Source organism: Tetrao urogallus (assembly GCF_951394365.1).
Source record: "Tetrao urogallus genome assembly, chromosome: 1".
Lineage (NCBI taxonomy): Eukaryota > Metazoa > Chordata > Aves > Galliformes > Phasianidae > Tetrao > Tetrao urogallus.
In genome coordinates, this window is record NC_136813.1 from 40,086,059 (window position 1) to 40,096,227 (window position 10,169).

A 10,169-nucleotide genomic window follows, 5' to 3' on the forward strand; every position below is an offset into this window, starting at 1 on the left:
CATGAAGCCTGAGGCTCTACTGCATATCTACATAAGCACAGCTCAAGGACCATGAGGAATTTTAAACTCATAAATTCATGGGCATATAGAGCTTAACCTGTAGGGTTGAACATTGGAAGTATGAATATTTCCTGGATTTTATGCATACATTACATTCTACTTTAGGTGCTAAATCCTTTGGGGAAGTGGAATTTTTTACTTCAATGAGAAGAAGCAACGTGCAGCTTCAGTAACACGCATGACTGGGGAAGGCTTGAGAAATCTGTTTCTGCAGGTTGCATTGGCACCAGAGCTGGACCTAAAGTTTGAGTCTGTAGGAGCTGCCAACTGTCTCGGTGTCAACAGTGCAAAGCTGGAACCAGGTGAGTGACACCAGCATTTTGCAGGCACCTGGGCACCATGTACACTTATGGCTGGACCAAGAAGTTCCATGGCTGGTTGAAATGACATAATGAAATAAGATTTAATTTAAAAAACTATTGCATTACAGTTTGACACAGAAGACCTAAAGTCTTGAGAGGATTGCTCTCGGGGAGCTTTCACAGCAAATTTCTGAATTTCGGTCTTTTAATCCAGTGTCTCCTGAGGCTGAGTCTGGATTTTGTACTTACGAAGAGGTTTATTTTCCAGTTTTGTTCAAATACAGCAGTCTCCCAAGAGCAACATTTTACAGATTTTGATGGTGGAAGATGGCAGAATTCTTGCAAGAGTATAGAGCAAGCATTTGCTCTATAGCCAACTATCAATTAAAAACCTTACATGGTCCAAAACATTCCCCTCAGCCCAGCTCTGATGGATCCCTTAAATGAACACTTACATTCACAAACTGCTGGTAAGAAAAAGCATGAGTAATGTGTTCAGATAATCTTGAAGTCAGCTTGATTTGTTATTTTTGTTCTCACTGTTCTCAGCCAAATAATAAAATAGTAGCTTTCTGATACAAATATTTGTATTTTAATACTGAATTTACCTGTGGCCCCCTCTCTCTCCACCCCAAAAATTAATAAATTGTTTTTTTCCAAGCACTGTATTTGGTGCTGTTATCAGACTAGAACTAAAAATCATTCCTCCTTTGAAGAAGCTCAGACAAACGGGTAAGCCAGGCAAAATGTCCCCAGGGGAAAACTTACTTCATTTCTGAAACATTAACAACAGCAATCAAATGAAATGTGAGTATTTTCAGAGTACATACTGTGCCTTAGGACATTTAAGCTAATTTCTCAAATAAAGGAACTTTTCAGTAACCTTAAAGAAGCATACTCTGAAAAGACAGTTCTGAATATCAGCTATTTCTGACATGTACAATATGCAGAAAAATTAGGCTTGAGGGATGCACATATTCCACTTTTATCTTCTTAGTATGTTTATTCTGTGTATTTATGCTATTCAGCTTGCATACTGTAGCTGGTAGATGCTCTTCAGTTTGCTGTGACTGATACTGCTGTTTTGTGATAGTCCCTTAGAGGTACCTCGTGCTTCTCAGTGTTACTCAGTTTGTTGCTGCAGTGGGAGACGGTGTTAGCTGAAGTTGGTGAGCTGAAGGGAGGATGGCAGTCTGACCAGTCTCCTACTTGTTTCCAAGCAAGTATTGTTTTCATGAAAATTCTCCCTGCCACCACTGCCATAGCGTGCATGGGTTGGTGCCTTTTAATGCATCTGGTGAAATACCTGGGACTGGAGGATTTGCTGATAAAACTGAATGAAATCAAACTTCATGCCATTTAAATAGCCACGGTTTGGGGTGGTTTTGCCAATGCCTCACCAGGAATCTGATTTGAATTGTTTTTCTGAGGTCAGTGTAACTGCAGAAAGTTCCCATCTGCTCCCTCTCAGACTTGTTACTTCTTAGTACCATTGAGGCATTAGCAAGATGGACAAATGTTGTTTATTCTTCCCCAACTGCCTCATCCTTAGCATTTAAGCACAAGCATCTGAAAAAACACCAGTAGCAATTAAAGGGAACAAATTAATCTTACCACCAAGACAATGCACAAAATCAGTCTGCAAGGAAATATATATATGTTTATTTACCCTGGGAAGTTAGGTTGTCAGCCTTTTCCTCACAGGGACACATTTGTAGAAGTATTAATGAGCAACAATGCCTGAGTAAGCTAAGCATAGCTCGGACTACTCCTAGGTACTGAGGCCAATGGAGATGGAAATGGGTCCATCTGTGGTATTGATCTCTCTTCCCCTCTGTGCCCTGCAAACAAATCATCTACTGAGAGCAATCCTGGCCCATGCCAGCTCTTGGCCCGTATTTGGGAATTGTTTGGGAAAATTGGCCCCAGTCCTGCTGTGCCAGGCACTGTGCTAACAATTAAACAACATAGACAATTAATTGTCTTCCAGTGCCTGGGAATGTTCCTGGCACTCTTTAATTTACCAGTACAGACGTTAGCTTTGGAGTTCAAGCATTGCCAGATTCAGCCTGGCTTCCCCCTGTCTTTAAAAGAAGAGAAACAAGCAAACAAAAACTGACATTCAGGGGAGCAGTTCTGCTGCATGTGGTCCTTCTTGGAGCCTGAGAAATATGTAAATTCACAGGCTCTATTGATTTGCTTCAAATTACTTCAAACTGACAATAGAATAAAGACAAAAAGCAGAAATGGCCCAGAAAATTGCCTTACTATTAAGAAAAAGAAAAAAAGATTTTAGCTTTAATTATTTTACTTTAGTGAGTGACAGAGCTTGAGGAAGAAGTCTAGATGGGGGGCTCAACTGGGAGGCTCATCATGGAGCTATGTAGAGGAAATGTGAGGAAATGTTGCTTTTAAAAAAATAATACGTGTGCCAGAGAGAGCAAAGAAGAGGTCTAATCCCTTTGAAGCTTGAAGTTTTATGAGAGCTCTGTCCTTGGGAACTGTTCACCAGAGATGAGTAGAGCCGCTTCGAGCTTTGCAAAATTAGTACAAACATAAGGTGAGTGGTTTTATCATAAAATTGGAGTGGCCATTAAAACTTCAAAGGAGACGTATGACCTGAATTTTACCTGTCACAGTCTGGAGTATTTATTATAGGAAGATTTGATTCCTTTCTTTAGTTAACAACCTGGTGCTCACGTGAGGTCAGGGGCCAGATTATAGTTTTCATTGGTGGTATGACAGATTAGATGTTAATATTTTATTGCTTCTGACCTTGGGAATTCATAAACCATTGGAAAGGTAAGAGCTGAAAAAATGCCATGGCTCCCTTTGGAGTGAGAACATATTTCTAATTCCTGAGTGTGACCACAGTAGTATGTTTACATTGATTAGCATGTAACCAGGCTGACTTTGACATCCTCAAAGGATGCTGGGGATTGTAATCCTTTAGGAGCTCTGGTCAAGCAACACCACTGCCCATTTACTGCAAGCTTTGAAATCAGAATACCTCAGAGAAGCAGCAAATTCAATATTCAAAATGCTAAGGAAAGGCACAGTGATGAACCCATCTTTTCCCAGGAATATCCATATATTTCTATAACCTTTGTTCTGCCTCCTAAATCTCTTGGTTGACTGTGCAAAAACTGTGGTTTAGCACCTCTTTCTCATGGGCATAGAGATAGCCCCTTCCCCTCCTTCTTGCTGGGGCTGCCAAATTGGCTGCACCATCATTTGGTCCCTTTTTCTACTGCCTTAGTGCACTCATTTCAGCCTCCTCCTTTCACACATTTGACACTCTTCCCCAAACTGTAGGCCTCCCTATGGCTGCCTGTCTCTCATTTCAGTGTCTTCTGCTGTTTCTCTGTCTGTCTGCCTGCCCCCAAGAAGTGCTTGTAATGGCCAGCTTAAAGAACCAATTGCCAGGTCTTTGGCTTTGTAGATTCTTTGCATTGAATCTTAGCAGGGAAATAATAGCTGCATCTGAGTGAACAAGTTTGCCTGCAGCTGTATTTGTAAATAATCGGAATCATTTTACTAATATTTGCATGAGTATGAGATGCTTATTGTTCTAAGAGAATATGACAATATTATTTTAGCAGTACTCAAGTGGAATCCTCTATAAAACTGTTCATCTGTACATTTCAAAGAGATAACTTGATTCAAAGACACAGTATGGCTACAGCCCAATTGAAAGCATAAAATATGGATCTGGGTTCTGAGGCAAATACTAGCCACCATACTTCCTGTATATAATTTCCTACATCTAAATTAAGATTTCTATCGATTTTGAAGGACAGACTTCAGCAGATCTTAGGTGCCTAATTCCACAGAATAGTGCAGACAGCCAACTGGCTAGTACTGCCCTCCTTCTATTGATACCTCTAAGACCAGCCTAAAAACAGTAATACTTTTACTCATTAGGAATAATAATGGTGGTAGCCAGCTTTTGCATACTAGGCCTGTGGGAGGACTACTTTTCCAGGAACTGTAAGGCCCACAAGACATCCACTATGATACCTCCCAGTAGTCTTCCCCAGGCAGACATATCAGGGTACAATGATTCCTGGGAAAGGAAGACTTTATGAAGGGAACACTGAATTTGTGTCACCTGATGCCTCCAGAAGACAGTGACTGCTATGGTATATAGACATGCAAAATCTAGCCATTACAATTTTAAGTGGAAAAGGAAGCTATCTACAGACATCTTCCAGTCAGTGCTCTTGTCACAGCAACCCTCACCACAGAGTGATTGACAGTGTAGTGGATGTTCACCCTAAACAAAGCCATCTCACCACCTTGTTACCAGAAAGACCCTTTACTCTCCCAAGACAGAAAGAAGGAGACTTGTCCTCTCCTTCCTTGCTACATCAGGCCCACTGCATTCCCTCTGTTCTCTCCCACCTCACTGGTACCCCAATCCTCTCAACATAAGGAAAACTCAGGATTAAATTTTCCACCAGCAGCTAACAAGCCACAGCAAAACTGCCTTGGCTGGTTGGAGACCAGCCAAATAGCAATACAGTGGATCATGTGTCATGGGCACTTATAGAAATGAAATGTCACTGCACTCAAATAGAGAAGGAAGACTTGATCTCGGGCCATGAGGTGTAAAAAAGCTTTATTGGAATTTTTGCTAGTTGAAACTGATCATAAACTACTTATTTCTACTACTAAAAGAGGCCTGGCAAGCACATTGCTGGGAAACAATTCATTTTTTTCAATTACAAGTACAAGAATTGCAAACTGGATACAGCCTGAGCAGGACTTATGGAAGTAGATAGATTCTCTAGAGTACCTAGGAAAAAATGCAATGGAATAAAGTCCAGAGGTAGGGTATTTACATTTCAGTTTTATTGAAAATCCTGTCTGAGACAAAATAGAGACTGTAACTGACATGTATAAGGGTGTGATGCCACAAAAAGGAGTTGAAGCTTTCAGCATAATGCTTCTGGGGAAGTCTATTTCCAGTTACTATTGTCAGTGTTAAAAGAAGCTCCTAGGACTAGCGGGATTTTAAGTGGTTGGAAGAATTGAATCTTAAAGCATTACAATAAAGTTTTAAAGAATAATGCAAGCAGCACTATATATATATATATATATATATATATATATATATATAAGAAAGCTGTAAGAGATTGGGTCCAGACAAACAGAGAAATCTCTAAAAGCTTGACCCATGTTTTAAATATAACAAAGAAGTGAAAGAATATATATTTGGTATTTCAGGTTAGGCCTAGAAATAAAACAGACTCCTTGACCCAAGTAATCATAATTAAGCTGTGTGTAAAAATTTACATTAATTTAGCAAGAAAGTTCTACGTACAGTACCACAACCAGAAAGGTAATCACAACCATCTTTTTACTGGACAGGTTGCATTACAGTGTCTGGTTATTTTTCACAAATCAGATCAGGCTTAAACGATGGAATGAAATGAGCAGTGGACATCAGAAATATCAGTTGCATCCAGCCTCTCACCTTGATGCCCAGCTCCCTCTGTAACCAGTCCCAACCCTCTCCCAGGGCTTGCTATGTCCCAGCCTGGTCACACAGCTCCACTCTGGACCTTGTCAGGCAGTGTTTGCCGCAGTGCCCAGCCCACGGTCCTTCTGTGCAGCTACACCATGTCTGCTCTGCCCCCTGGTCCACTCAGCTCTGTGTCACTCCTCAGCTTGCTTCCCTCTCCCACAGTTTTGCCACAAGAGTCCCCCAGCTCTGACACTTCATCCTGTTGTCTCTTCTTAACCCATCCAGCTCTCCCTCATGCCCAAACTGCTTGTCTGCATTAGCAAGCTGTGGTCATGTAGTCATTGTCTTGCTTTCTCAAGCTCCTTATCTAGACATACTGTCTGTTTTTACATCATTAGACCTCAGAGTTCTTCCTAGTTCCCATGTCTGGATGTACACTTAGTCATGCCTCAGCTCCATGCTAGGATAGAAACCTGGATGCGTGTACTGTATGGGAGCCACAGCATGTCCCAACAGGCCCAACAATTCAGATGACCAGGAAATGAGGGCCCTGAGATATGCTGCAGAGCAAGTAAGTACAGATGCGGCAGCTGTTCTCAGCTAGCTGGCTGTCTAGTCCCAGTATCAAGTCCAACTTTCCATACACAGTCATTGCTCCCCATCTCCACACCCAGCCAGTCTAGGTTTCTGTTTCCTGCTTCAGATCCATCTCACAAAACATCTCTTTCCAGCAGATCCTATTCTGACTTCCTGATCCGACTCAGTTTTCAGCTCACAGCTTGGAATCTTCTTAACTAAGATAGAGGAGGTTTAGGTTAGATATTTGGAGGAAGTTTTTCACACAGAGGGTGGTAACACACTGGAACAGGTTGCCCAAGGAGGTTGTGGATGCCCCATCCCTGGAAGCATTCAAGGCCAGGCTGGATGTAGCAGTGCGCAGCCTGGTCTGGAGGTTGGCAACCCTGCACATAGCAGAGGGGTTGAAACTAGATGATCATTGTGGTCCTTTTCAACCCAGGCCATTCTATGATTCTGTGATTCCCACTGCCTTAGTTCCAACTGCAATCCTGGAGTATGCAGGAGACATGCATTTCTTGCTTTTGGGCCGAGCATGTGACCCTTTTCGTCTCCTGACCAGTGCTACCAGCTATTAAGTCATGAAGAAAATCTGCTTTCCTTTACCTCAATTGTTCTCTTGAGAGCAGTCAGTACTTGGGTCCATAGGCATGAGAGTTCCACTTCTAGACCAAAGAGAATCCTACAACATGGTCATAAAATGCCTGATGCATCCCAAGGTTCTGAAGGAGCTGGCTGAGGTGATTGCTGAGCTGCTCTCCATCATATTTGAAAAGTCATAGCTGTCAGGTGAGGTTCTGGATGACTGGAGGAAGGGTCACATCACTCCCATTTACAAGAAAGGGAACAAGGAGGACCCGAGGAACTACAGGCCAGTGAGTCTCACCTCTGTCCCTGGGAAGATCATGGAACAGATCCTCCTGGATGACATGCTTGATCACATGAGGAATGAGTGTGTGATCCGAGAAGCCAGAACAGCTTCACCAGGGGAACGTCATGTTTAACCAATATGGTGGCCTTCTATGGTGGAGAGACAGCATTGGTGGACAAGGGAAAGACAACCAATGTAATTTACCTGGACTTGAGCGAGGACCTTTGACATGGTCCCCAACCCTTCCTTATTTCCAAATTGGAGGGATGTGGATTTGATGGATGGACCACTTGATGGATAAGAAATTGGTTGAAAGTCCACAGACAGAGGGTGGTCATCAATGGTTCTATGTCCAGGTGGAGGCTGGTAACGAGCGGCGTCCCCCAGGGGTCTGTCTTGGGACCAGTATTCTTTAAGATCTTTATCAGTGACATTGATGATGGAATTAAGTGCACCCTCAGCAAGTTTGCTGAATACACCGAGCTGAGTGGTGTGGTTGACACGGTGAAATGAAGGGATGCCATTCAGAGGGACCTTGACAGGCTGGAAAGATCAGCCCGGGTAAACCTGATGAGGTTCAACACAGCAAAGTGCAAGGTTTTGCACTTGGGCTGGAGGAATCCCAGGCATCCATACAGACTGGAAGGAGCAGTCCTTGAGAGCAGCCCTGCAGAGAAGGACCTGGGGGTCCTGATGGACGAAAAGCTTAAAATGAGCCAGCAGTGTGCTCTTGCAGCTCAGAAAGCAAATAGTATCCTGGGCTCCATCAGAAGAGGGGTGGCCAGCAGGGACAGGGAGGTGATTGTCCCCCTCTACTCTGCTCTTGTGAGGCCCCATCTGGAGTACTGTGTCCAGGTCTGGAGCCCCCAGTACAAGAAAGACAGAGAGCTGTCCAGAGGAGTGCCACGAAGATGATCAGGGGACTGGAGCACCTCCCCTATGAAGACAGGCTGAGGAAGCTGGGCTTGTTCAGCCTGGAGAAAAGAAGGCTGTGGGGTGACCTCATTGCAGCCTTTCAGTACCTAAAGGGAGCCTATAAACAGGAGGGGAGACCAACTCTTTGAAAGGGTAGATAACTGCAGGACAAGGGAAATTGGTTTTAAGTTGAGGGAGGGAGGATTTAGGTTGGATGTCAGGGTGAAGTTCTTTACTGTGAGAATGGTGAGGTGCAGGAACAGGCTGCCCATAGAGGTTGTGGATGCCCCATCCCTGGAGGTGTTCAAGGCCAGGTTGGATGGGGCCCTGGGCAGCCTGGTTTAGCATTAAACATGGAGGTTGGTGGCCCTGCATGTGGCAGGGGGGTTGGAGATTCATGATCCTTGAGGTCCCTTCCAACCCTGGCTATTCTCTGTTTCTGTGTTTCTGTGTGTCTGTTTTTTACATATGCATTGAGACCAGATTTTTTGCACCAGCGATCTAGAACTGGACATCTGCCCAGGCCTGCGTTCTGTACCTAGGATAATTGTGCAGCACAGTCACGTTTAGGGGATTATGAGAAGTGTGGGTATTTTCAGTGACTGTGCAGGACTTCAGGCACTGCAACCAAAAAAATACCTCAGCAGGTATGCATCTCATTTTTTTTTCTTTTTTAATTGCCTGAATTTGGATAGGTTTTCATGGTGGCAGTGGAAGGCACAGAACTGGGCTTGCTGTTAGTGCTGTACTTCAGAGGACTGTTTAGAAAACATGGGAACCCAAGACTATTAAAATAAAATCTCAAGAACTGCTTTATGTGCCATAATGGTCAAAATCCTTTCAGAAGTAGCAGGGGAATAAAAAGAAAACCTATCTATGTAGATAGATAAGACACTTGTGAAGTTTGAGGCCACACTGTTACATTTTTTTAGATGATAAGCAACTGAAAGCAATCTTTCCTTAGCTGGAAAATGCCTTCAATTGTGCTCTCAATGACTCTGAATCACTGGGAGAAAAAAAAGAAAAAAAGAAAAAAAAAAAAGAGAGAGAGAGAGGGAGAGAGAAAATGGGGAGGTAAAAGCAGTGCCTGGAGCTTTTGAAAGGCCTCAGAGCTTTGTGGGACGTGGACAGCTGTGGCTGTGATCTGCTGTTGCAGGGAAGCCCCGAGCACCAGCTGTCTTCAGTCACCAGCCTTACAGTGTGTCCTCCTGGAAGGAAATGGAGAAGGTAGCACGTGTGCACTCACCTCTAGGCTCTGTTCTAAGCAGGCTTATCTCTGAGCTGCCCACAGCATGGATGGCTGCAATACAGATGTGGTCTTACACCGAGATTCACTCTGTATTGTTACTGGCCACGCTCAAGGACAAGACCGTCTGACACCGCCTATTTTCAGTAAGGTAGGACACAGAGGCTTTGCCTTTCAGCGTAGGATCACTCTGTGGGACAGGGTGCTTACGAAAAGCGCTCAGATTTCCATAGGATACATATGAAAGAGTTCTTTAAATGCTGATTTCACCTGCTCATGGTCTTCACGGGACAGCCTGAGGGAAGAGCCCTCACTCAGCTGTTCATTCGGTTAAGGTCATGGGGGCTGATCCTCAACGCTTCAGCTCTACCTGCTGGGGGCAGTTCCCATCTCTAGCTGCGGTTACGAACGCTGAGCTCTGCTGTGAGGTAGCAGGGGCTGCAAAGCAGCTAGAAGCCAGTGCAGTGCGTATCCCTGTTTCGCCTTTCTGGAGTCACAATGTGACTGGAGCTTTGCACCTAAGCCAAGGAGCTCACAGGGGATCTATACATGCTTTTCAGGCGCGCCAAATGGGTGATGAAGCTTCCTGAGGGCTACCAGCTATCTAATTCACTTCGTGAATTGTTATTCTTATCAGTTCTTTGTTTTCCCGTATTCCCATTGCATTTGACCCCTAACTGCTGCATTCAGTCTTCTAAGACTTCACATTCTCTTGGTTGTTTCTTGGCT